Consider the following 26,741-nt stretch of genomic DNA (forward strand, 5'->3'; position numbering starts at 1 on the left):
ATTTAACAGATCACATTTTTAAAAGTCGCTGATAGGAAACGCTATCAGAGCGTTATTTGCCAGAAAAATAATGTTGTGATTGATGGGAAATGAGAGAAACTCTACTCTGATAAAAATCAATGAGAGCTGTTTAAATGTGTTTCTGCTTTCTAGGAATGTCCTTCTGGCAATCTGGGAGAAAAAAAAAACTCAGCCAGGTGAAAAGAGAAAAAATAGCATTACAGTTGGGCAGAAGGTTCTTGCAATGCTGTCAGCCCTGAGCACTCAGCAGTTTCTGCTTTCCTGGTGCCACTAGGAGGCACACAGCTTACCAGCATGAACCCTAAATTACCCAACCCTGCTGTCTAGTTCCCCTTGGAAAATTCCCATCCTGGTGTAAGTTAATGGCTGCCTAAAATGATCACAGTTTATCAATGCCAATTCCTCTAGGACTGTGGTTTTCAAACTCTCCAGGAATTTGAAACCCGCAGTAAGTTCTTGCAAGGGAGGGGAGGGAGGCAGTGCAGGTGGGGGGAAGGCAGTGACACGATCCTCAGGATCACACTGCTCAGGAGGGCAGCAGGGGCTGGGGTGCACCCACCAGTCCCTGCAGCAGCCTTCCCAGGGTGTGGGGAGACCTGCGCGAGAGCCTGCAGGGCTCCCCAGGTCAGGGAAAGTGAAAGTGGAGCGATCGCGCTCTGCCTCCACAAAACCGGAGACGGAGTACGATCGCTCCGCTTTCACTTTCCCTGACCTGGGGAGCCCTGCAAAGCTTTGCTCAGGGCTCCCCGCATCCCCAGAAGGCTGCAGGAGGCTGTGGTAAGTGCACCCAAGCCCCTGCAGCTCCCTGAGCCCCCCTCTGTGCCTCCTGGCTGCCCCCGCCCCTTAAGAGCAGAGAGGCCAGGACCCACAAGCTGGGGCGTTGTGATGTCCCAGTCTGAAAACCTCTGCTCTAGGGGACTGGGGTAGATCTGGATTGCACTTCCCTCCCCCCTCAACTGAGGAGTTGTTGAGGTTTATAATTCATGGACAAGGTGTTCCCAGGCAGCATACCTGATTAAACCATCGGATTACCAAAAATTGCATAGAGAACAAATAGGGGAGGAGGAATGGGGTAGTGATGGGGTGGGGAGGAGGACAGATCCGGCCTGGGAGGCGGCAGTTTCAGCAGCAGTGGTGCATGCTGAATCCAAACCCCTTTTTGGGCCTGCACAGGTCAGTCTGCCTACACAGGTCAATGCAGACCTGTGCCAGCAATATCACTGGCACAGGTCTGAGTTGACCTATAGCAGCTGCTTGGGCTTACCGGAGTGCAAGGGAACAAATGCCCCCTTACCCTGAGGAGATCTCCAGCAGCCAAAAATCCCCTGCAGGATGTAGTGGATGCTGTTCCAGTGCTGCTGAATTGCTGTGCAGAGATTTAGTTAGGATTGGGCTGCTTGATACTTATATTTTCAAGAAAATTGCAGCCTGTTTCAACCGAAAACCTGCTTGTGCTTTATTGGGGGGGGGGGGGTGTGAAGGCAAATTTTGCTTCATCTTGAAATCCCATAGCAGATCTGATCCACAAAGGATACTACAGGAGAACCAATCATAGTAAATTACAGTGTGAATTTAAAGTGGCTTTTATTACACTTAATTCATATTTCAATAGCAGTGCCCAGATCACAGACCAATGATTTGACAGCTTCGCTAAACAAAAACAAAAACCAAAGCAAAAACTATTACATTCCCCCAAGATTTATTTTATACTGCTCTGCAATCACTTTCAAAGCCTAATGCTGGTATCAAACAACAAAGGGAACATAAACCCTAATTCTCATAAGCCAGTATCAAATGTTCCTGCATTGTAAATGGATAATTCATTATTGGGGGGGGGGGGAAATAGAATACATTGTTGAGTAGAGAAAAATGAATGTCAATTTGACTGCAGGAGCCAGTCCCCGTCCATTAACAATACAAAAGGGAAAAATACTTTGACGGCCAAGGTTATTATTGTGCAGCCATCACAGAAGGTGGCAAAAAAAGGCTGAGTGTATCTAAAGAAAAGCAGATGCATGAAAAACAGTTAAGTCACTCTGCTACTCTCCCTATTCACTGAACCTGAATCTTAAGCCAGCATCTGTTTCACAATTACTCCTGAGTAGTGATTGTTATAGTCTTTTAGTTAGTCATTAAGTATACCCCACCCCTGCAGATATGCAGCCCCTGTGCGGAGCTATCCACAAGGGCTCATTAGATGCGAGGGCTCATTAGATGTGTTCTCAGAGTCAACCTTATAGGGAAAAGAATGTTGTTGTACATGTCCCATCCTGTCCTTTCACTGTACAGCAAGTCTTCACTGACATTGTTGACTGGTTCTTGGAAACTGCAACTTTAAACAAAATGACTTGGGGTGCAATCCTGACCCAGGCTTGGGCCAGCGCAAGGGACTTGTGTAAGGACTTGCGATAAAGCACGTTTGCACCTCCTCAGGAGGAAGCCGGGCCTGCGCTCTGAGAAGCGCCCGCCTGCGGAGGCTGACAGAAGCTTCCACACCAGCTTTCTCCCAGTGCCTTGCGACGGCTTGGATGTGCCGACGCAAGGACGAAAGGTAGGAAGGGATGAGGCAGGATGGGGGCATTCCTGAGTGGGGGGAAGGCGGGTGAGGGACAGCCCCGGGGGCGGGTGGGCGGGGAGCAGGAGGCGGGGCTTGTAACTGCCAAATCCCAACCTCCATTCCTGAGGAGAACGGAATGGCTTCAAGCCAAGAGGTGGCGCAAGTTCGAGGAGACCCATAGGCACCAGTGGCCCTTACCCAGAGGTAAGGGGAAATGTTTCCCCTTGCCTCTGGCTGAGATGCTTGTGTCCATAATCCTGTGCTGGATACAGCGCAAGCCTCTTGGTTTGCCTGTTCCAGTGCAGGATGGGATTGCTCCCTTATAACAAAACCAATTTTACTGTAGGCTAATTGATAAATGTAAATAAGAGTAATGTTCCTACAGCATATTTTTGGTCACTGAAACATCACCAAACTTCTACCACATTCCTATCAAACATCACCAAACATCACCAAACTCCTAAATCACTGGGATTTAGGAAAGGAAATCACTGTGCACTGGGAAAGGTTTCCCTGGCGTGAACAGACCATTCTGTTCCATCGGAGAGCCTGCTTACCCTGCCATCAATCTCCCCCAAACTGCTCCAGCCAGCTGTATCTGCCTGGAAATCTGGTTGCAAAGTCTGCTGGGGAAATCTGGGCGCAGAGCCTGCAGAACCCAAAAGCGGCTGGCCGGAGTGCAGTTTGGGGGAGATTGGTGGCGTGAAACAGAGGCTCCCCCACAGAATGGTAAGTTTCATTCATACGGGGTACGGATTAGACCAGGCTTCAGAGCTGGCCTGTGGGTCGGGGTCTGGAGAGCCCTGTTCTAAATAAATATCCAAGACACTTCCAATATTAAACATTGAAATAAATGTGAGCTTTCCAGACCAGAGGAAACCTGCGCAGACATGGGGAGACTGTGCAAACGCCACATAGACAGTGGCCTCAGGTGGGAATAGATTTTTTTCTGAAGAACTTTATAATGAAATGACTCTGAACAAAACAGCTTTAAGTGAGGACTTGCTGTTCCTGTTTACCCTGGGTATTGCTTCCTAAGCTTTCAGTTAAATGCTAAAGTGCTATGTTAAAGTGCTGCTCTCTATGCAGAATTTTAAAAATGTTTCATTTGTGCAGTAGTTTATGGGCTCTTTGCAGAAAGTTGGCTACAGAAAGTCTTACATAAGCAAATGAATTCCAAACCAGGCTCAGAGTATACTAATACAATGACAATCACATGCTGCAATTATATGGAATGAGGGTTTAGTGCCGTGCAGGATGTTTTTTTTCTGGTGACATGCTAGCCATCCAAAAACACTTTCTTCCTTTTATGACAAAGATACCTAGAGAGTTTGGTTCATTTTTTGCAAATGGTCATTGAAAATAGCAGGGATGGGCACTTGGGACTCAGACTCAATTCGAGTTGCAAAAACACGTGTTTTTTGTGACTCTTGGGAGCTTGAGTCACAATCATCACTGACTTGAGCACTGACTTATGTCTTGGGGTTTTTACCTGAAAAGAGTCATTACTCGAATTTGACTTAAGTCCTGACTCACTTTAGTGTGTGTGTGCTTCCTTGCTTGTTATTCACATTGCTTCCGTGTTACCCCATAGGTGATCTGGAAGCCATCCTTCAGAGGAGGAAGGCTTAAGGTTTTTTCCAAGGACTTAATTCATTTCCCAAAATGACGCGGGACTCAAGTCAAAATTATTCAAAATTTTCTGCGAGTCAAATTGTAACAGCACACTCTATGACTCATGACTCGCCTCGAGTTGGAGGGTCACTGACTTGGGACTCGACTTGAGACTTGGCACTGTGACTCTGGCACTGTGACTCTGGCATATCCCTTGAAAATAGTCTGAGAAGCTGGTATGGTCAACACACATTGCTTGCTTCTAACCTAGATGTGAAGATGGAAGAACTTGGTAATTTCATCCAGATCTGTTCCAACTGCTTAAAGGACAGGGAGTGTGGGATCTGGTTTTCGATGGGACTTGTATATTTATTTATTTGAAAGCATTTTTGCCCAGCCTCCTCTCCTCTCTCCTATAACAACAACAACAACAACAACTTCTTTATTTTTACCCTGCCTTTCTCCCTGAAGGGACTCAAGGCGGCTTACAACAGGTTAAAACAGATTAAAAACATAATTTAAAAACAGATAAAAGCATATTAACACATATCATAAAAACAGCAGTCAGATAAAAAGTAGTAAAAAGGTAAAAAGAGCATAGAGCAGCAAGTCATAAAAGAATCAGGCCTGTAAAAAGTTAAAAGATGTTGAAAAGATGTTAAAAAGGCCAAAAACTCAGAAGGCTTGTTTAAACAGAAGGGTCTTCAGGCCTTGCTGAAAAGTCTCAAGAGAGGGAGCCATTCTTAAGTCAAGGGGAAGGGAAGTCCATAGTGTTGGTGCCACTACTGAGAAGGCCCTATTTCTTGCCGCCGCCCCACATACCTCCCTAGGTGGCGGCACTTGTAAAAAGGCCTTTTCTGATGACCTAAGAGGACGAGCCAGATTGTATGGAAGTAGGCGATCTCTAAGATACCCTGGCCTAGAGCAGTATAAGACTTTAAAGGTCAAAACCAGCACCTTGAATTGGGCCCAGAAATGAATGGACAGCCAATGTAGCCGCTGGAGAAGCGGACTAACAAACTACACGGGCCACCGCATTCTGCACTAGTTGCAGTTTCCGAACCGTCTTCAAGGGCAGCCCCACATAGAGCGTGTTACAATAATCTAACCTCGATGTCACCATGGCATGGATCACCAATGGCCAGGTCAGCACGATCCAAGTATGGCTGCAGCTGGCGCACCAGCCGAAGCTGAGCGAAGGCCCCACTGGCGCACCAGCCGAAGCTGAGCGAAGGCCCCCCTAGCCACAGCTGCCACCTGGGAATCCATAAAAAGATATGGCTTACACATCAACAGTACACTGCAGTATAGAAACATCATCCTCAATGTCCTAGAACAACAAAACAACAGGCTCCACCAAGAATTTACAACAAATCAATGCATACCAAGGAAGGTACGAAGGCCAAAGTAGAAAAGTTTTTAGGTGCTTCTAAAAAGTCTGACGTGACTGAGAAAGTCATGTTGCCACCAATAAAACTTTAAATGGTGGAGGCCTTCATAAGAGGACCCCAACAACCAATCTTAACAAATGGACTAAGGATGCAATCCTAACCTACTTTCTAGCACTGACATAGCTGTGCCAGTGTGGTGTGCACTGCATTTTGCAGCGGGGAGGCAGTCAAGGAGACCTCCTCAAGATAAGGGCAAGTTTGTTACCTTAACTTGGGGCTGCATTGCAGCTAGGTCCATACTTGAAAGTTGGTTAGGATTGCGCCCTAATTCATATGGGAGCAGGCAGTCTTTCAGGTACTCTGGTCCCAAACCATACAGAGCTTTAAAGGCCACTTGAAGTTTACCTGGAAATGAACTGGGAGCCAGTGTAGTTAGAAAAGCAATGGTGTGACAAAGTCACCCCATCCAGCCTCAGTTACCCAATAATTCCTCCCAGCAGTTTCATGTAGGTATTAAATAACATAGAGGACAGAATGGAACCTGTAGCATGTCACATACAAACATCCAAGAGCAAAAATCTTCCAGTATCATCACATTCTGGAATTTTGCCCCTCTCATCAAGCCAAAAACGTTCTGGAACATTTGTTTACCTAGAAAAATGGTAAATATAATGAACAAATGAATGAATGACTAACAGAGAATCATGTTCCTGTAGACAGGTTTATCAGCCTATGATACCTGGACTCTAACTATAAAGGTAGACAAAATTTTTTGATGTCTTTGTAAATATCATCCTCAGAAAAATGAGATCTGTGAGAAAGAAGAAGAAGGAAAAGGTGGAAGGTTAGAATGAAGTGAAATCCGGGCATCATTTCCTGAATGTAGAGTATTATGGGAGGTAGGTCACAGAGGCTGCGGTGGATTTGAACACATACAAAGAATGGAAGATGAATGGGTACTCAGAAAATACAATAAACACTTGAAGGACAAGGAATCCAAAAGAAGATTACATAATGGATTGAGACATAGTTCAAGTTGGTGTAGACAAGAATACTTCAAAAGAATATAGACTATATATTGAAAACACATTGGCATGATCCCTGGTAGATCTTATGCTCTGCCATGGTGGAGAGACTGAGGGGGTGAGAGGTGTAGTTCTGGGGAAGAACAGTTAGCTATGTTAGCTTCTCTGGCAATGTAGTGCTTCACAGCTATTGGAGAGTATCTGCGTCAGGAAGGGGGTTTGTGATGCATCCTTCCCTGACTCCATGTCATCCCACTCCCTTCCTGCCCCGCTCTTCATCCTGTTTCAGCCTTTCCACTGGTGCTGCATTTTCGACTGATCAGCACCCCCTTTAACAGGGTTGCTTTGCAGCTGCTGCACTGGTAACTGTGTAGCACCTGCTGGTGAAGGGGCTTTGTGCCAGTGGAGCTTTATGTGCGCTGGCCTATGCAGTGGTATGCTGGCATACTCCTGGATAGGATTAGGCTGTCAGTTTAGGAAGCCAATAAAAAAAGCAAGATTTGCCCCACATGCTAAGGGCTTACTCTGCAAGGTATTTAGCAATGATGAGTTCTGTATTTGCAAAGGAAATCAAGGTATGACCCTTATAGTTCCCAGGAGCGGTATCAGGGTATCAGGGAGGGCCCATGACTATCAGAAGGTACATACAGATTTTCTGTTTCACTGAACAGTATCGGTGAACCACTGCAAAGTATACCCTCCATTTACCAATGGGGAAGATGGGAAGAACTTCTGTTTATCACTTACTGCTGGTATATGGGTGGGTGGGTGCAGGGCATTATCCCTGGGCTTTCAGCAACCTGTGGCCAGCACTATTCCCATCTATTATCTAGATCATTTATTATTTAGTTGAGGAATCAACAAAGAGATCTCACGTGTGTATGGGTTGCCCAAGTGTTTTCACTGGAGCAGCCAATGATGACCTCCACTGAATTTATGGGGCAGTTTTTGTAGACATCATTTCTATGTTCCCATAAACTTTACTGGATTGAGGCTACTCTGTTGAATGGGTCATGAAATGGTCTGTGCGGGGGAGGCCCCCTCACCCCAAAATGTTCAGCTTTCATTAACCTTAACTTTCATTAAGAATAAACCTCTAGCCCAGTGGTTCTCAAACATTTTGGTAGAGTTTGAGAGCCTATAAGTCCTTGCACAGGCGGGAGGAAGGCAGCGGGGGCGGGGAAAAGGCAGTGATGTCCAGCATTGTGCTGCTGTGGAGGGGAGCAGGGGTGCGCTTCCACTCACCTCTGCCTGCAGCAGCCTCCCAGGGATCAGAGGAGCCCAGCGCTAGCCTCAGCAAGACTCTCCACACGGCGCAGACCCCTGCAGAAGGCGATTGCGACCACTTCCTGTTTCCTGATCGCAAAACCAGGAGCATGTGCTGCATGGAGAGTCTTGCTGAGGCTAGCACCAGGCTCCGCTGATCCCTGGGAGACTGCTGCAGGCGGGAGTGAGCGGAAGCATGCCCCTGTGCCCTGATCAGAGGCACGATTCAGGGGGTTGCGTCTCTGCCTTCCCCCCTCCCCACACCTTAAGGGGGCAGAGCCCAAGGCTCACAGCCTGGGGCGCAGTTTATTTTGCTTGTTAAGGAAGATGGAGAACATACATTCAGGCTGCAATCCTATGTGCACTTTCCTGGGAGTAAGCCTCATGGAACTTAATTCTGTGTAGCCATGCATAGCACTGTGCTGTCAGTGTGTTTTATCAATTACTCAGTGAAAAGCAAACCAGAGACATATTGATGGGTGCTTGGCACTCCTTCAATGTTATTAAATTATATGTTATTAATTTTACTTACTGCTATGTAGTGACCTTCCAGTGAATGACTGACTGAATGCTTAGCTCGTGCAAATCTAGGAAGCCCAGTGTAAGGCCGAATGCCCAAGAAGGAGGTTAAAATATGGCAGAGGCCTGTTTCATCAATCCCACCCCCTCCTGGGCTTGATCTGCTCCTGTTCAGCCCTCTGCCTGCACCGAAACACCCCTTCCCCAGACCCTGCCATTCTCCCCATACCCCTGCACTGCTCAGTGGTGTACTTACAGCTCCAAGCAGCTGGGCTCATGGATACAGTGGCGCAGGTCCCCCACCAGCATTGCCTACTTGTGCAGTGTTGCAAAAGTGCTTTATGGCATGTTCGCGACACGTTTAGCGGGCACAGCACATCACTGCACTGGTCCAGCACAGTGGTAGGATTACGCTGCGAGTCTGCTTCAAACACAACTCCTCCAGCAAGAATAATAACTAACATTCTTGTAAACAAACATCCTCGCAGTCAATACTTTCGACTGTTTGGAATTAACTGCGCATATTAGATTCTTCAGAATAACTAGACTGTAAACATACAATTATCTATTTTTATCTCTATCATCTTCAGTTTCTCTTTTCTTTTTAGAGTTTGTTAGATGAGGTATTTTTATCTGATTAAAATTCAAACATTCAGGAAAAAGGTAGTATAGTCCTCCTGGGATGGTAGACTTTCAGAATGCCATTGGAGAATCATATACCTGAATGCTCTTGCATGTCAAAAAAATGCTCCCATTTGGAAAGCTAACACAACAGGGAGAATGTGTATAGCTCAGCCTTTTCCCCAATGTGCTAGCTCTTCATGTAAAGAGTTTTTAGCATTAGGGTGCATTTAAATATGTGACATCCTGCCTGCATTCTGAAGTGGTACCATCTGGAGAGGCCACTGTGCTAGAGATTTTTCCAGCTTGGCTCTCAGGTATTCTGAAGCAGTGCATTCAGTTCCACTACAAACCATTCATGAACCATGTGTGTTTTATGAATTTTAATGTCTTGCTGTTCTTCATGTGTTGTGTCGCGAATTGACTTGTGTGTGTCTCTTTGGGGACAGAAAGATGGAATATCAATCCACTACATAAATATTTTTTTTCTCTCTTCTATTCCTAAATCTTGTCTTTTTAATCATCTTCCTGTTTTTTAACCATTTCTAACATTTCATTGCAAGTCGATTGCAAGTAATTGACACAAACCGATACTTCTAAACGGTTAGCGCTAATTTGTTCCCTTTTGTTTTCCCCCTTGATTATTGTAATGGTCTCTACCCTCTCATCACTGATCAAGTTCTTTAAAACATTTCAGATTACCTTTCATCAATGCCAATAAAGGTTCTCGAAATCGAAATTGAATCGAAATCGATTGCCTCTCCAAAGGTGGTTACAGCACATATTAAAACACAGAAATGCAATAAAACAACCAGGAATCTATTAAAGCAAACAAAAATGCTGCCCCTGCCCTTAGATCCTTTGTTCAATCCCTGAACGAGGCATTGGATTAGGCTGGGTACCCAACCTGAGGGCAGGGCCAGAGACATGCAGCTTGCACACAGACTCCATTCCTTGGCATTCCAAGTCTGGAGGAACTCGTAATGCAGCCCATCCACCCAACAGGACAGTCTGGGATTAGCTGGTCACTATTATGGGCTGGGTAGGAATTTTTGGCTTTACACCTGATTGGCTGTTGGTGGGGAGTTTTCTTCACCTACCCCCAGACTGTCCTAAGGTACGGTGTTTAATCAGAGTGACAACAACAGGCATGCACAGTGCTTTATAGGGAGTAGGAATAGACATCCAGTGTCTACCTTGCGAAGAGAGTCAGAAGAGAGTCAGAAGTGGTATCTAGAAATTATCTAACTCAGGGATGCAGTTTGGTGATCCTTTAGTCTCGGATCATGATGTCTGTCTCAAAGGCTGTCTGGCTTGGGGTAGGTGGAGCAATTCAGCTTCTTTGATCCCTTTTCTAGAGGCTGTGTATTGGCAAATTGCAGAAGACCATGGTATTTTGATGAGTCAGTGGTCTGCTCAAGTTCTTCCTGATGATTAGTCTATTTCTTTCATAATTTGGTTAATGCTTAAGTAAAACTGCTGAATCATCTCTAGCTAACTTTCTGGTAGCTGTTACAATCTTGTTAAGGTAGTGCCTCTTGCTGTTATATTATTATAGATAAGTGACCTCAAGTTAGGGCCAGGGTGATGTCACCCAATGGAGTCTGGACAGATTAGGTGCCTCCTCCAGAGTAGGTGCCTGGTCTTAAGGGAGGAGGAGTTTGTATAGTTAGGACCTGCTGCAGTTGTAAATTGATCACTTGATGTAACTTGATCAATAAATATGGCCCATTTTACCCCAAATCACAATGGTCTTTGTGGTGGGCTCTTGGGCAAATCCCTAGCCTGCAAAATTAACAAACAAAAAAAAAAAAAGGTGAAACAGAGGTAACTTCAACTTCTCCTACAGCACAACCCTAGGCATGTCTACTCAGAAGTCAGCCTTACTGAGTTCAATGGGACTTGTTCCCAATAAAGTGTGTATAGAATTGCAAACCAAAAAATTGGTAAGGAGAGAAAAGGAAAGTATACATCTCAAGAATGTGATTTTTTCCCTCATTATGAATACACTACATATCTTTTTTAAAAAAATTCTTACAACTTTGTCCACATCTCTCCACTGTTTCATGAACATTGTGCATTTTCTGCATGAAGTCTAAAATTATTTTAACTTCAAATCACTTGATTTGCTTTCTCCTTTGATCTTTCACCTTTTCTGCACCTGTATGTTCCTTCCTGCTCTTCTGCTACATGTCTCTGATAAGCTGTTGCTCTTCCTTAATCTCTTGTTGGTCCATCCTTTGGATTTCCTCAAACCACTAATATTTCTTCATCTGCTGTGGTGTTGTTGTTATAGAGTTTGTCTCTATCAAGAGGCTTAGATCTCTGATTCCCCTTTGACTCCTTATTCCTGCTTTTCCCTGTATCAGAAAGGGAGGTGTAGCAAAAAGTATTAGTATCCTTACATTGCAGGTGAAAGGGAGTGGCATGTCTCAGGTGCAGGGCAGAGGTGCTGAACCAGGGAAGTCTTGATTCAATCCTATCTGGATGGCTTGCACTGCTGGAACTTGTTCTTTGTGGTGCTGCAAAAACTGGGACAACCTTGGGCACTTCTGGGCCACTGGCACAAACAGTTAGAGGTGTAGCATGTACACCAGCTGCTCTTGGAGGCTGCATTGGTTCAGTAATTTGGTGGTGAAGGGAGGTTCAGAGATGTTCTGGGGCAGGGCAGGTGGAGGGCAGGGGGTGGGCAGTTGGCTGGAGGGGTGGATCTTGGTGGCAAAGATTTTTGCTTACCTCTGCTTGGCCTTCTGATCATCCCCCCCCCCCACCATAACATGTAATGTGTGCTCCATTAGCATGACTGCATGTTATGAAGTGATGGGGGGTAACACACACAATGGAGCCCTACGGAAAATGGTTAGGAGGAGAGAGAAGCAGTGCTTGACGCTGTTATTATTTGGGAGGCAGAAAGAATCCTTTCACTTCCAAGGAAGCTTCTAGGTTACTCCCTGCATTGTAGCATTGATATTTCACCACCCAATCCCAAGCTACCCATTGCACAGAGGCTGCCGGGGTGCCGAAACTCCTGTGGTAGTATCCTACATGCAACAGGGCAGCTGCCGGCATTTCCTTGGGGGAAGGAGACTTTTGTCTGTGGGGTTACGTGATTCTACAACAACTCTTGGGTTGCCCATCAGCCTTACATAGAGGCTCTGGATGTAGAGGAGTGGAGCTCCTCCCATCCCACTTCGCTCCTCTTGTTTCCTCCTCAGGCAGACCTCCTTTCTGCCCTCCCCCTGCCCTCCCCCACCTCCCCCCACCCTGGAATACCTCCTCCCCACCTCCCCCCATGCCCCCGCCTACCTCTCCGTCACCTGAGAGTTTGAGCCACTGCGGCGCAACGGAGGTGCGCCGGTACTGGCCAGTGCTGGCTGGCGCTGAGCTAGCACTGGCGCTGAACTGGCGCTGAGGGCTAAAGACATGCCTTACGGCACGTTTGCAACACTCAGCGCTGGTAGTGGACCGGCACTGAGCTCAGGATTGGGCACTCAGTCATTAAAGACGTTTATGTTGGCTAGTACAGTAATGGCATGCACCACGATTTGGAGGTTTAGCTGCTCGTTGTTCTGTGTTACATAGGCATTTCATGCAGACTGGAAGGAAAAAAATACAGTGCTGCAGAAACATTTTAATGAATAATATAGAATAAATACCACTCCAATGTTCTCTGCGTGCTCTAGCCCCTGTTAGTGTTCAAGAAATGATAAGCAGTAGTAGGAAGGATTCTTGACATTAATGCTCCAACGTCAACGTGCCCGAATGACAAAAAAGCAATTCATACCTCATTTTAAGAGCTGATCTCTTCAAAGCCCTCAGCTTTCTAAGGAAAAAGGGAGTTTTACTTTGTTCTGCACTGCTTTTAATATTAAAAGAAGCTTATCTACGGGCCGCTTTGCAATATATTTTTCCTTCACTTGAGCAATCCTGATCATCCTTTGGATACACATTTGCATGGCTGGGAAGAGTCCTTTTTCAGTGAACGGAATTTATGCCAGCCACAGGCACTTATTGCTCAGTTCACATGTTAACCTTTGTCAACCTAGATGTGTGCCAAAAGCAGGTTAGGACTGCTTACATAATGAGGAAAAAAAAAAAAAACTGTGGTACAAAAGAAATCATTTTCTTTAGCAGTTGGTACCCAGATAGGGCATTTGTGGTCCTGCCATGATAGCATCCTCTAAAGTGGCAAAGTTGATTCAACAGAAAATATTTAACCAAGACACAGTGTAACAGAACTGGTAGTCATTCCTAAAGCATCTAAGGTACTACCACCCACTATTCAAAGTGTTGTGCAATGATATGACTGCCATGGTGCCAATGCATACAGACAAACAATCAGGGCAAGATGGAAGCAGAATGATCCCATGAAGCATCCAAACTTTTGGGTGGTGCAGGGAGAAGAACAGCCTAGCAGAGGAGGCAGTGGCAGGCAAAGCAGCTTGCAAGATCAGGCAGATGTGGCCCTGATCACTTGAGATGACTTGCTTGGTGATCAGGGCTATATTTTGCCCCAATTTTGTTCATCAGCTTTTGAACAAGGTTCAATATTCTGAACCCTCCTGGTTGAAGGCTTACAACATCCCTAATGGTTGTGTCTGTGTATATGCTGCTGCCATTATGTTGCAATTGGCTTCAGAGTCAATCAGAATTCTACAATCAAGTTGTCCCTGAAATTTCAAAGAAGTGAAATTCAAAGTGAATTTCAGGGTTCCTTTTAACGCGGTGAGCCCCAGGGATTTAAAACCTTCTGGGTTTCTGTGTATGTGTGTGTGTGTTACTTTTAATACTGTCCCCAAGCACCATGAGACAGAGCATTGTCAGCATTGGGTTCTACTGTGCATGGAGTGGCATTGCTCTTCCCATGGATGCTGCAGGAGTGTCTCTTGGATCAGAGTATTAACTACTGTTATTTTAAATAGACTTGTTTTGCTATTGACTTTAATGCTGATGAGAGTGCATGGAATCTTAACTACGTTATGCTCAGATGACAACAGTGTAGTCATCCTCCTGTATCTGCAAGGGATACGTTCCCACTGTGGGTAGCCAAAGCCATGGATAGTCCCAAATCCCGCATACTGTGTCGCTGCAAACAAAGATGGACAGGAAGAGAGCTGGAGGGCTGCAAACAGCACAAGAGACACAGGAGGGCAGCAAATGGGGACAGATGAGTCATGTCATTGCAGCAGGGGCAATGTAGGCAATGGAATGTGGTGGGAGAATTTGTGAAGCATGGATAACTGAAACCACGGAAATGGGACCCACAGATGCCGGAGACTACTGTATTATGGGTTGCCTCAATAACTAGCATCACAATGAGTTTGGTATACTTGATGAAAGCATGTTCCTACCTCTAGTGGTAATAGTTCACTTTTAAAATTACTCAAGTGCAAAAGTTGATGTTTATTTTGTTTTCCTCTTAAAAATCTCAACCGTCAAAGAAAGAATCACACTGAGCTCAGATTTGTAATCCTGTCTTTCCTTACCAAAAATAATAAAGATGGAGTGCTCTCTCATGACACCTTTTGCAGAGGCTTATATTTAAATTAGAGATGGAAAATAACTCCATGAGTAGTTGCCAATGATTACGGTGATTCAATACAAATGGAATCACAGCTGGCATTGATGTAAGGCTGCTGTGAGGAAGCACTTTCCATTTGTGTCACTTGGTCAAGAGTTGTTTAAGGGAAGCCTATTAGAAAAAAGAAAAGATGAAGGGATGAAAAATGAATAAAACTGATATAAATGTTGCCCCCCCAAAGTACGAAGGATCCGTTAAAGCTGAAACTAGGAAATTCAGTGACAATTTCAACAGGTGCCGTATACATGGTTTCTGTCTAAAAGCTTTTGTATGTTTCTTTCCTGAATCACAGTGAGATTTTATTTCATTTTCCACTTTGATCCTATTAAGCGCAGTCAAGATCTGAAAATGTGAGTAGGGGTGCATGTGTGTGAATCAATGTTTTGAAGTTGTGTTTTGTGAACAGCAGCACTACTAGCCTACCTGGGAGGGGGGGGGGGTTCAGCACCAGGGCAAGTGTCACATCCTGAGTCACTTACCCCTGGCACTGAACCCTCTTCCCAGGTAGGCTAGTAGTGCTGCTGTTCACAAAACATAACTCCAAAACATTGATTCACACACACACACACACACACACAGTCACGAGTTCCCCCTCGAAGTCACTCAGAGCGGCTGCTCGTCACTTGGAGCGACCACTCACTTCTTTCAAAGCTGCTCCAAGCTGTGTGCAACTGTTTGGAGTGTGCCAGAAGTAATTGCAGTGACGTCATCTCCTCACTGCAATTACTTTTGGGTCAGACAGGAGAGTGGCATTTAAAGGGATGGCCCTGGGGTGGCAGAACACCCAGGAATGCTGCTGAGCAGCATGACCCTCTGTTACATGGCAAACCACTACTGAAACTGAAAGGGAGTGAGACAGTGTTGATCATGAGTAGTGATTAACTCTCCAGCTGTACAAAAAGAAATCCAAATCACAGAAGCTCTTCTTTTTTTCTTTTCTTTCGGTAGTATGCTCCTCGGTTTTCTGGAGTCCATGTGAAATCAAACAGCATGTGTCCACCATTCTCTGAACGAGAGCCCTTTACATGGTTCATTAAATGGTATAGAGTTTGAACTGGGCACCCCATAGTTCTGTAAATGGCAAGTCTATGTGGTGAGCCACCACGAACTACAGGTATGTTCCAGTGCAATCAAAGGCTCCTGCATATAGAATGGTTTCACCTTTGGTCATCCATGTCAACTACTGGGTTACTGCACATGAAAAAATAAAGCTATGAAAACTTCCTGCTCAGTAAAGTTGCAACATGGGAAATGATAATTGCCTCTTTTGGCTTTGGCTTGTTCTCTAGAACTGACACCCTGGTTCTTCTTTTAAATTTCTGTAGGGAAGACAGACATCATATAGATGCAGTTTCTTTCATTATGATTGCACTGATGAGGAAACCTACAATCGTTGAGTGTAGCCCTTTCTGAGAGCCAGGGACAGAAGCCCCACACTGTTGGAGTACCATCACCCCAAGAAAATTGATAAAGCTGCAATCCTATACACCAGCATTTCCCAAAGTGTGGGTTGGGATTCACTAGTGGGTCACAAGCCAATTTTTGGTGGATCACAAAACATTTTTGAAACTTTTTTAAAAACATTTTTTTTTTTTTGCAAGCACCCTTGCCTGGTTTTCAGAAGAAAATTGTTAGCTGAAATGATAACATGTAGCATGAGGTTCTACCTCTAAATTAAAATGTCACATTTTCCAATTTTCTCCAGTGTGCAATAGATCACGTGTGAACCCAGTTTCAGCTTTTTGTCTGACCTGGAAGTCCCTAACTAGACATCTTGCTCTCCAGTTCAGTCTTCTGGGTACCCCGGAACGACTGTAAAAGTTTGGGGGGGAACAGTTCTTAAACGTCATTTCTAGGGAGAGTCTAGCAACTGTCTACACACACACATACTATATGTAAGGTCTGTGAAGTTGAGAAAGCCATTCAGTCACTGAAGAAGGGAACAGCACTGGGACCTGATGGAATCTCAGTGGACCTCCTCAGAGCAGGAGGCAAACGCATCTACAAACTGCTGGCCTTTCACTTTAACTCCTACCTTGAGACTGAGAATATCCCCGAACAATGGAAAAACTCAAAGACAATCCTCATACACAAGAAGGGTGACAAAGAAGACATTGGCAACTACCAGCCAATTGCTTTGCTATCAATCCCCTATGATGTCTTTACCAAGATCATCCTGAACTGACTGGAGTCAACGATGGACACATACCAGCCAGTAGAACAAGCCAGCTTCCAAAAGGGCTTCTGCTGCATGGATCATATCCACACCATTACCCAGTTGATAGAGCGATGCCAAGAGTACAAGATGCCACTTATACTGATGTTCATGGACTACAAAAAGGCCTTCGACTCAGTAGAAGTCAATGCCGTCCTCAGCTCCCTCCTGCATGCCAGAGTGGACCCATCATACATTAACATCCTAGAACAATGCAACACCAGGACATCAACAACCATCCAATTGTTTGACCGCAAGCTGTGCATCCCCATTGAAAAAGGAGTCCAACAGGGTGACACCATCTCCCCAAAGCTCTTCACCTCAGCCCTTCAGTATGCCATGAGCCAACTTGATTGGGACCATAAGGGTGTGTTGATCAATGGAGAGAAGCTCTCAAACCTGCGGTTCGCAGACGACATTGTGATTATCAGCAACAATACAACGGAGATGAACAAGATGCTGAACGAGCTGAATAAAGTAGGCAAAGCTATCAGCTTAGAGATGAATATGAAGAAAACTCAGACGATGACCAACTAATGGTATGACAACTGCAACATGCAACTCTGTGGTGCCACCCTGGATAAAGTTGACAGCTACATCTACTTGGGACGTGAAGTGAACATGGCCAACGACCTATTGAATGAGATCAGGAGATGAAGGAAAGGTGCGTGGGCCGCCATGGGATCAATTCAAGAAGTCACCAGTCAGATCCAGGATCTGCAGCTGAGAGCCCACCTGTTTGACTCTGTAGTACTTCAGGCTTTTTGCTATGCCACAGAAACATGGGCCGATAATAAGACCATAGTTACTGCCATGTGAACCGCTCACTGAGCACTTGAAAGATGCCTCCTTGGGATGAACTGCCGAAAGCAATGGCAATATGGACTCAGAAGTCAAGACCTCCAACAAGAATCCAAGATCCACAACCCGCTCAAGTACCTGGCTTCTTCAAAGCACAGATGGGCAGGACAAGTCATCCACCGAACAGACGACCAATGGAGTACCAGAATCAAGCAATTGATTGCATACCATGTTAAAAGAAACCCTGGCCGACCGGCTACTCACTGGTCAGATACCTTTTCCAGGTCACTTAAAGAACAGGGACTGCCGCACTAGACAACAGTCGCACTAGACCAAAAAACATGGAGCGAGTGTGGGACACATTGGAAAGATTGCCAATGAGGATGGACCATCAATGTATATATGTATGTATTAATGCAATATTTCTTTCTAGATATTTTTGGTCTAGTGAGTCGCAATAGATTGTCATTTAAAAAAGTGGGTTCCAGTGCTAAAAAGTTTGGAAAGCACAACTACACACGGTTACCTGGGAATACATGCCAATAACTTAAAGGGGCTTATGTCTGAGTAGAAGTGCATCACCTTGTGCTATTCACATGCATGTATACTGATGTGATATGAGCAAAAGAGGAGTTTTCCTTTTAACTGTTGGTGTGGGTATCCCCCCCTTCAACTAGAGACATTCCAATCAAATATGAAGAATATCGTCACAGCTGTCCAACATCCGTGCCCCTATGTTTAAATCAAATTCATAATTCCCATGCATGCCAAAACTCATTTTATAAAGTTAACAGCAAAACAGTTCATTGAACTGAAAGAAGCAAACATAAAACCCCACCTGAGGCAATAACTCTCTATTTTGTTAAGCTTTCATCTTTCCTAAGATCTATAGTTAATAACTGAATCATCTGCGATCCTTTTTTAAAAAAATACCTTCTGTCTCCTCTGACATTGGATGGCTCATGAACTTCCTTTAACTAACTCATATATTGAAAGAGGTTTGTCATTTTTATGAGTGTTTAGCCTTATATCTTTTTTTCTAACATAACGTAGGAACAGAAGACGGATGCCATTTTGGAAAACCAATTAAACGTTATGTCATTGGCGTATCCACAAGCCCAATACAAGTGTATGTTTCTGTGTCAGAGTCATAGACACCTGCGATGTGGGCATGGCCCAGCCACTGGTAGGTCAAGAGGCCAGGCTGAGTGGGATGGGTGCTGAAAATGGACAAAAACACCAGCAACAAGCCAGATCAGAGAACGTCAACTTGGAAAGCAGTTGTGTACCTGAGAGCGGCAAGTGATCTGAGCACCACGTCTGCAGAGGTGGCACCACCAGCCTTGCCCCGTCCGCCACCTGTTTTGTATTTATTTTTTAAAGAGAACCTCCTCCTGATGGAGGGGGAAGCCCAGAATGGAGCTGTGTTGCAGCCTCTTCACGCACAATTCCACGCCACTCTGGACTGCCTCCTTCCTCTTTACAGGAGGATATGACCCAGAGCAGCATTGTGCCAGCAGTTTGCAGCCATTTTGCACCTCTCTGGGCTGTGTCTTTTCTCTCCTCGGAGGAGAGGAAGGAGAGCAGCTCAGAGCAGCACAGAATTCCACTCGGAGTGGCTGCAACTTACAGCCACTCTGGACACTCTGTGTCTTTTATGTCACTGGAAGAAATGAAAAATGTGCCTCAGAGCGGCATCGTGCCAGGAGTTGCAGCCACTCCTGGCCCAGTTCTGTGCCTTTCTGTGTTCTGTGTTCTTTCTGGGCTGCGTCTTTTCTGTCCTTGGAGGAGAGGAAAGGGGTGGCTCAAAGTGACATGGAATCTTTCCAGAAGAGGCTTCAACTCCTGGTGCGGTTCCAGAAGTGATTGTGGGGCCCTGATGGTGTCACTGAAATTACTTACTGGACAGGGGGTGGGAGTTGCAAAGTGGGAGGTGGACCTTGCTGGAAAAAAAAAAACCCAGGACTGCCTCTGTAGAAAAGACCAAAGTTAACTGACAAAGGCATGACCCTGGAGAGCAAAGATAAATCTTGCAGTTATTTATATGAACACCACACAATAAGGACATCTGTGACTGTTGCTGTGTGTAAGGAACCAATGAAAGCACATAGAATTGAACAGACAGGACTGTGCATCCGCTGTGAGCAAGTCAGAATTGGGAACAGATCGTAGTGTAGACCGATTTTCATGTTGATCGTTCACAGAACATCTGCTCATATTGCCTACCATTTGATTTTAAAGCTACTAGGATCTGCACTGATACCTACTCCCGCACACAACATCTGGTTCCATCCACTGTTGCCAGTTGTACTGTGCAAATGTTAATGTTAGTTCTTTAATTTGGTCCTTGAAGACAGCTGTAATTGTTATCCCCAGGAAGATATACTGTACTCCTCTCCATACAGAACATTATGATGTAGATTTCAGTCCTCAGCAATATACCGTTTCTCAATGTTTAACATTATGCTATGTAGATTGACAAAAGACCATTTTGGAGAGGGATGTGGGGGAGGTGGATATTCATATATAACAACAAATTCCAGGTGGGGGAGGGCTGGCTCTGCTGGTGTAACTGAGGATGCCCATGTTTTCTCCTGCAGGCAAGTCTTTGGAATTACACTGGCTGCCCAAGTTATGGACTTGCAAGTTATGGATGGCTGTGTTGTCAGGTGCAGTAGTCTTTTGGTGGTGCTTTCATTTAGACACTCTGCTACTACCAAACCCACCTCCTTCCCAGGCCTGATCTGCCAGTTACCTCCTTGTTCCACCCACCTGAACCCCATTCCATCCCTCCCAACCTCCCTCCCATCCCTTGCACTGTTCTACCTGGGGCAGCAGGAGCCTGGTGTCTATAACCACATAGAGCTGGCTGCTTGCCGCTTCCAGCAGTAGCCAGTTCATACATTCCAGCGTGTCACCTTCCGCAATAGCCAAAAAGTACGTTACGCCACCAGAATGCTCATTCCAGTAGAATAACACACCTTCAGGATTGGGCCATAAGTATACTCAGAACTGAGTGCTTGGATGATGACAGCTTAATTTTTCTTTGGGTTGCATTGCAAGTCAGGAACATTTTGTTGGCATTTATCCCATGGTGAACCAAAATAGATCATGTTAATGATCTTGTTGAAGGGGGTAACCCTTGTACCTACCAATGGTCAATGCAATTCAAATTCTTTGATAACTATGGTAAGCAACTAGCTGAAGTGCCTGTTTTATAATCTATACTTACTTTTAAATAACTTTTGATGGTCATTGTTTCTGACACAGCGCTATTAGCAAAGCAGAGAATCAGAGAAAACATGCCAGATATAATTTTCGGGTTTATAGCATACTTTGCGTAGCTAGTCTATTCCTTAATGAAGCTACAAGGGGAAGAAAAAAGACCCAATTCTTAGTACAGAATTTTCATCCAAGCAGATGTGAAACATTTTGCATTTAGACCACCGCTCACAGCGTATATTGCTTCCGATTTAAACCCATTTATATGTAATTTTGAAATGATTTTGTATTAGCGAACAGTCAGGCTGGTGCCTCACTTATCCAACACAATGTAAACTCTGTGACAGTCTTTCTGAGAACATGGTGCCACGTGTGCTTGCATAAATGCAACCAAATGATGATAGATACCTTTTGAATATCAACCTTGTTTGACAATACATGATGATGAACCCCTATGAACTAAAGAAGAACACCTCTGATGTGCATCTCAGACAAACGCTAATCAAGGTAATTCACTGTTTCCAAAACTTCCAGCTATCCCAGTCCAATTCTCTTCTTGTCTTGTATGCAAAAATTAAATGCAAATCCCAACAATGTGTATAAGTATAGTCTTTGTTCCTTGGATTTTTGGGTGTGTGTGTGTATCTGTGTGTGATTTTATTTTTAAACTACACTTACATATCTCTTTTGAGATCCTTGTGAACTCATTCCTGTAGTTTACATGGATTAGAAATGTCAGCCCACAGTGGTTTTTGCTTACAGCCATGCTGTTGCTTTGCATGTTCATGTGGTCAGCTTCCGTATGTCAGTGTGTGGGTGGATGGGAGAGAAATATATATGCTCTCTTTTCTTCAGAAATCCTTCCCACACTGAACTACTTTTACTGAACTAAAAGCACAAGAGCACAGCAAATACATTCTATTCAGGTTCCAGGGGGAAAAGGGTGCATTTATAAGGACAGTGGAGAGTTTTTTATACCACCACTTATGTACATACTTACTGAGAAGCCAGGGCTGGTATGAGGGGGAAGAAACTTTGGACAGCTGCCAAGTGCCTACCATCCCTGGAGGGCCACCAATGATGCCTGCCCTGCCATAGGGGCCTCCAGGAAAGCTACTGCCTGGCCTGATAAAGCCCCCCATTATATTTCCCATTATCCATAACGAAGTGCCACATTGAGCTTAAGTCCCACTCCCTCCAATCTCCGACACCTAGTCCTGTCCTACCTATTCTTCCTCCTCTCTGATTTCAAACTTGAACTTATGAGGAGACTTGGGTAGAAATTCAGTAGCGTAGTCAATCACTCATTACTTGCTGGCTGGGTGCAGCCATGTCATTATATTATGATTCTGCAACAGCAAGAGATGCCTGTGATCTCCATGGTTGGGTATGGTAGTGCTCTTAACCATACCCAACCCACAATCATACCCACAGTCAGGGGCAGATTCAAGGGGAGGGGTCATGGGTGTGCGCCCCCCCCCAAACTGTCTGCCAGCCCAGCAGGAAAGGGCACCAGCTGGGCTGGGGAGCAAAATCGGTAGCCAGGAGAGAATGCCCACTAGGCTGGGCACCAGTGAGATTGGCTGGAATAGGAGCCCAGGGCAGGAGGTCTGATCTAGAGGGTTGAGCCTCCATTTGCCTGAAGATAACATCCGAAGGTCGCCAGTTCGAGGCCACCGGCACCGTGCGACCTTGAAGCAGCTGACAAGCTGAGCCGAGCTATTCCATCTGCTCTGAGTGTGGAAGGATGGAGGCCAGAATGTGCGACCAGATCAAGAAAGAAACATCTGAATGTTGTGGTTTCTTGAAAGATAGAAACCTTCTTTCAAATTGTAAAAATCCCTACGGGGATTTAAAAATTGCCTGCCTATGTAAACCACCTTGAATAAAGTCTAAGGAGAAATCTGAGGACCAAGAAAGGCAGTATAGGAATACCTGTAGTATTATTTATTTATTATTACCCAGCTGGTAGATCTGGGTTCCAAATCCAGGAGGGAGCCCAGTTCTACTGGCTGGATAGACCTGGGCTCCTGTTCCAGACAATCTCGCTGGTGCCCCACCCAGTGGGTGTTCTCTCTCCTGGCACCCAATTTTGCTCCCCAGCCCAGCTGGCAGATCTGGGCTCCAACTCCATGTGGGAACCTAGGTCTACATGCCCAGTGAATCTTGGCCATGGAGGCCATAAGTTAAAGCGGAAGCCCAGGTCTACCCACCTGGTTGACTTGGGCTTTGCAGGGGTAGTGATCACGGCCGCTCCTAAACACAAATACTTGAACCATCCTTGCCCATGGTATGAGACTGAATGAGAGGTGGGACCATCTAAGTAGAAAGGGAGCCCACAGTAGCCTCTTTACAAGGGCCTACCGAAGCCTGAAGTCACATAACTGCTGGCTGGAGTGGCAAAATATTTCTTGCTTTTTCTTGTCAATTTTGCATTACATTTAGTGATGAGATAAGTTCATAACTGGTGAGTTCAGAATACGAATGACCTATTTTGATCCTCATATAAGCTGAGTCTAAACCCCGCTGAATTCAGGCCTGACATGTAGAGAGGGCTTGGTGACCCATCTTTTCTACCAGCCATCCCTCTCTGGCCTGTCAGCCTTTTTCTTCCCCAAACTTCCTGATGGTAAATAATTGTGATTCCATCTTATACAATGTACTTCCTCTAAAGTTTAAGCATATTTTCACAGTATTCACCATTTCAGCTACTGAGCCACTCATGACTCTCCTATCAGGTTTGAAAGTAGCATTGTAGGTAAAGACAGTTTAGATAACCTCCCTCCACTATGTAATTGAGAAAACTCTCTCTGAATTGAGGAGGGAGCCAGGATGTGTGCCTACAATGAGCACACACGTCTTTAAATCCATGGAGCTGACTTGGTGGGGAAAGTACTGTTCTGACCAGGCTCATGGGCTCTAGATAACTGAAGGGGAGAACCTTCAACGTATCTTGCTCAGCAGAAATACTTTCTTGCTTCCATGGCTAAATTCCTCTCCAATTACAGACACAGAGGAAAATATCTATGCCCAAGCATAAATAATTTGCCTTGATTTAAATGCTGTCATTGATGTATTTTGGAACCAATGCATTTCTCCAGCTGTGGTAAGTTTAACGTAAACAAAATCCTGAAGCACATTAATCATCCCATTTCACTCACCATTTGTGCAACGTAATGCTTCTTGTAGTCCCAGGTGCATAAATACTCTGATCTGAAAGACATAATATTATGTCCCAATGATTTTTAGGGGACAATATATCACAAGCGCACACTCGGGCCTGCATGGCGCTCTTCTATTCATATAACAGTGCTTGCATTCCTGGGGGAAGGGAAGGGGAAACTATAGTGCTCTCACAGTGGAATAAACACCCTCTGTGTCCTTTCTCCCTCTATCACTTGATCACAGAACATCCCATGTCAATGGAAGAGAAGAACTATCCACTAATGGTCTGCCATATCTATTTGACAAAACTGTGTAATGATCAAGTTCATAGAACCGTAGAGTTGGAAGGGATCTAAAAGGTCACTGACATTCATGGCACATTTTGTCGCCTAGGGTTGCTGATGCCAGGATGCAGAAAGCTCTCGAGCAAAGCATGGGCTGCCCCCTCAAAGTTGTTGGCAACCTTCAGTCTCGAAAGACTATGGTATAAGCCTACAGCACCCGGTATTCCCAGGCGGTCTCCCATCCAAGTACTAACCAGGCCTGACCCTGCTTAGCTTCTGAGATCAGACAGGATCGGGCATGTGCAGGGTAACAGTTGCTGTATCTACCAGCAATAGTAGCAGGTGTTGGCTTCTTTCCCTTTCACCACTCAAAGGATAGGAGGAAGAGGAGCTGTCATGGCTTGTCTCCTTTTGTCCATTGGGACAAAGAAACTGCTCTTCTCACACTGCAGCTGTGGATGGTATGGGGGAGGTCAAAGGGTTCATTCCAACCAGGTGGGTCTTCTGACAGGTAGGGGCCCTCACACAATGCCCTACTTAACTGTTCCTTGACACTACTCTTCCAATATATGAGATCCAGGGACAGATTGGTCCAGGATGTTGCCTGACAGTACTTTTCATTTCTTTTACTCAATGCATGCAGACATACATGCTTATAAATATGGGTATGTGGCTCTGGCTGCCTGCCAAAAGAGCAGGATGCAGGCTTGAAATATGATTCAAAAGAGGACTGGTGGCAAGAAGCATCAGATCTCACAGGCCTAGAGGATGGCCGCACTTTTAATTGTCAGAGGAATCACTTACACACCACTACCACCATCCCACTCTATCAGTCTGGCTTGGCAAAGGTTATGTAGCTGTATCTGCAGAGATGAGCTTGTAGTATTGCAAAGTTTGTTCAGCAAGGATGCTAAGACACAGTCATCTGGTTCAAAGATGAGAAGACAGACAGAAAATGACTTGAAAAGCAAACTCAGGAGGGCTGAGTGGTTGTCTGGTTGTAGGGAGAAAAGCCAGGTAACCTAATTAACACAGGGATAATCATTTTTGTGTGTCTGTGTGTGTGTAACATGAAGAACAGCAATACCGTTGTATGACAGAAAATATAGTCTAAAACAGAAAATAATGAATGCAGCTCACAATGTTGTCCCTGAGTAACATCTCATTTAAATTGTTAAGGTACTAAATGGCGTTCTGTATTTAAAAGGTGATTCATACTTCCAAGAACAGAGATCAGAGGCTTATGAGGGGAGGCAAACTGGCTCAAAGTGAAAGAATGGCAATCAATTTATTATCCTGACCATCTCAGTATTTCCACTTTATTATTTGAGCTCCATTTGGGAAGGGCTTCCAGGTTCAAAGCTATCATTCTGTTCAAGTTATTTAAAAGTGAAGTTTTCAGAGTTTTTAATAGCATATCATGTGACTGCAACACAGCAACTACTTTAAAAGATGCACTTGCTGATTGCATCTCATGCCAGGTCTAATATTGCACATTGAGCGCAATGCACCTGAGTGAGGGTGCAGTACCCACATGAAAAGCATTCACCAAAGGAACTTAAGAAGCTACTGAGTCAGATCATTGGTCCATCTAGTTCGGTTCTATCTACACTGACTGGCAGTGGCTCTCGAAGTTTCAAACAATTTTTTGCCAACTCAGCATGGAGGTTTCAGTGAGTGGACATAAAATCTTCTGCACATAAAGCACAAGCTTTGTATTGAAAATAATGAACTCTCTTCAATAATGCCATAGTGTTCAGCAGAGTCTTTCCCCCCTCTTCCTCAAGCTGTGCATGTACTTGGCAATGTTCACAACTCTTTGGGGGACTGGAAGTTCTGTTAATGCCTCTTATATTCCTGTTCAGCCAATTCTTAGACTGGTGCTCATAAGACACAAGTATCATGCACATATGAGGGAAATCTTTTGCATGTGTGGGGACCAAGTGCAGTGACTCACGGCACAACTCAATTGAATGCCATGAAATGAGAAGGGGGGTAAAGCTGTAGATGCAACAATAGCTTTACTGAAGGGAAAAAAAAACTAGAAAAGGGTATTAAAAAGATAAAGCACTGCAATGTAAATAACTGTATCCTAAACGTCAGTAGTTTCTAGGTAATAAGGAAAGGAATGAGGAAAATCTTATGAGATTCAAGATGGTGGTGCCCAAATCTCCCAAGATTTGGATGCTGTTTTCTTGGATCTCACAAAATCTCATGAAACTTGGATGCTGGTATCTTGTGAGATTTTGTGAGATTCAAGATGGTGGTGCCTGAATCAGTCAAGGAGAAGAGGTTGCGGGAGTATCGTGACCCAGGTACATTTGGGAACCATAGAGTAATCAGGGGAGGTCTGCCAAAGATAGTATGGATCTATCAACACCTTCTAAAACTGCACACCTGATTTTTTTGGTTGAGTTCAAACCCTGTCCAGAATGGGTTAAACTCCCTGAACAGATGAA

The 26,741-nt window shown here is 44.9% G+C and overlaps 1 pseudogene; it reads right to left on the minus strand.

Moving 5' to 3' along the window:
• Nucleotides 1-24,487: 24,487 nt before the first annotated feature.
• On the minus strand, nucleotides 24,488-24,607 carry LOC136642293 (5S ribosomal RNA; annotated as a pseudogene).
• Between the last annotated feature and the right edge of the window lie 2,134 nt (nucleotides 24,608-26,741).

Source organism: Tiliqua scincoides, chromosome 2 (assembly GCF_035046505.1).
Source record: "Tiliqua scincoides isolate rTilSci1 chromosome 2, rTilSci1.hap2, whole genome shotgun sequence".
Lineage (NCBI taxonomy): Eukaryota > Metazoa > Chordata > Lepidosauria > Squamata > Scincidae > Tiliqua > Tiliqua scincoides.